Here is a 1,858-nt window from a genome sequence, read left to right on the forward strand (position 1 = left end):
CCTGCAGCCTGGCCCCGCGGCGCCCGAAGGCCCCAGCCTCGCCTCGGCCTCCAGCCTCTGCTCCCTGCGGGAAGCCAGTCTGCAGCCCCGCAGGGAGGCCGTCCTCCTGCCGGCCGCAGCAGTGGGGGGCGCGGGGGAGTCCCCGCGGGCCCCCAGAGATCGCAGCAGCTCCTTCGCTGGAGGCCGCCTCCTAGGGGAATGGCGACGTGGGGACCAAGCCCCAAGGGAGCAGCTCGGTGGAGCTAGTAACTATGGACCAATGAGCACCCAGAGGGTGGACAGGACCCCTGGGGAGCCCTCCGCGTGGGGAGCCGCGGCCAAGAGGGCTGGGAAGTCCATGTCTGCAGAGGACCTGCTGGAGCGCTCCGATGTCCTGGCAGTCCCTGTCCATGTGAGATCACGGTCCTCGCCCACTGCAGACAAGAAGTGTCAGGATGTGGTTTTGGGGGAAAGCAACAGCCTTGGTCTTGTGAAGGATCCATGTTATCTGGCTGGCCCTGGGTCCAGCAGCTCCAGCAAATTTGCCAAGGTGACAGTTGCCAAGGAAAGGCCCATTCCCGGTACAGTCCATTTAGTTGGTAGTCAGATACCAGCTTCCAGATCCCAAACTTCAATCAAGGTTTCAGAGGCCAACGAGACCAACCCACCTTCCAGCATGGGTGCTCTGCCCCAACTTGATGGGGCTCTTGGCAAGCAGCCAAGCCCCGGGCAGCCACCTCCCATCCATGACCCAGTCTGTGGGACTCAGGGTTTAGAAAAGAATGTCAGTTCTGGCCCTCAGAAGACCTCAGAAGACATCAGAACAGAGGCTCTGGCCAAGGAAATTGTCCACCAGGACAAATCTCTGGCAGACATTTTGGATCCAGACTCCAGAATGAAGACAACTATGGACCTGATGGAAGGTTTATTTCCCCGAGATGTTAACTTGCTGAAGGAGAACAGCATAAAGAGAAAGGCCATGCAGAGAACTGTCAACTGTGCAGAATATGAAGGCAAGAGGAGTGAAGACAAGGAAGCAGTGGGCATGTTGGTCACCTGCCCTGCCTACTACAGTGAGTCTGCTCCCAAGGCCGAACTTCTGAACAAGATCAAAGATATGCCAGAAGAGGCCAACGAGGGAGAGGAGCCGGTGGATGTCAATGAAAAGAAGGCCGAGCTCATTGGAAGCCTCACCCACAAGCTTGAGACCCTCCAGGAAGCGAAAGGGAGTCTGTTGATGGACATCAAGCTCAACAATGCCTTGGGGGAAGAGGTGGAGGCTTTGATCAGCGAGCTCTGCAAGCCCAATGAGTTTGACAAGTACAGGATGTTCATCAGGGACTTGGACAAGGTGGTAAACCTGCTGCTCTCCCTCTCAGGGCGCCTGGCCCGTGTGGAGAACGTTCTGAGCGGCCTCAGCGAGGATGCCAGTAATGAAGAAAGGAGCTCTCTCAATGAGAAGAGGAAGGTCCTGGCTGGGCAGCACGAGGACGCCCGAGAGCTCAAGGAGAACCTGGATCGAAGGGAACGTGTGGTGTTGGACATCCTGGCCAACTACCTCTCAGAGGAGCAACTCCAGGATTACCAGCATTTTGTGAAAATGAAGTCAACACTCCTCATTGAGCAGCGAAAGCTGGACGACAAGATCAAGCTAGGCCAGGAACAAGTCAAGTGTCTGCTGGAGAGTCTCCCCTCAGATTTCATTCCCAAGGCAGGGGCCCTGGCTCTGCCCCCAGACCTGGAGAGTGAGATGGCTCCTGCTGGGGGGTGTACTGTAAGTGGTGTTTTCCCAACATTAACCTCTCCACTTTAACCTCTTCTAAAAGACCCAACCAAAAGATCACCCTTTCTCTCAACACTATTTAATCTGAAAACTGTT

The 1,858-nt window shown here is 56.1% G+C and overlaps 1 pseudogene; it reads left to right on the forward strand.

Annotated features, from left to right (window-relative positions):
- Positions 1-7: 7 nt before the first annotated feature.
- On the forward strand, positions 8-1,852 carry LOC145718986 (protein Shroom3 pseudogene; annotated as a pseudogene).
- The last annotated feature ends 6 nt before the right edge of the window (positions 1,853-1,858 follow it).

Source organism: Leptonychotes weddellii, unplaced genomic scaffold (assembly GCF_054177405.1).
Source record: "Leptonychotes weddellii isolate Sample4059 unplaced genomic scaffold, ASM5417740v2 HiC_scaffold_27159, whole genome shotgun sequence".
NCBI lineage: Eukaryota > Metazoa > Chordata > Mammalia > Carnivora > Phocidae > Leptonychotes > Leptonychotes weddellii.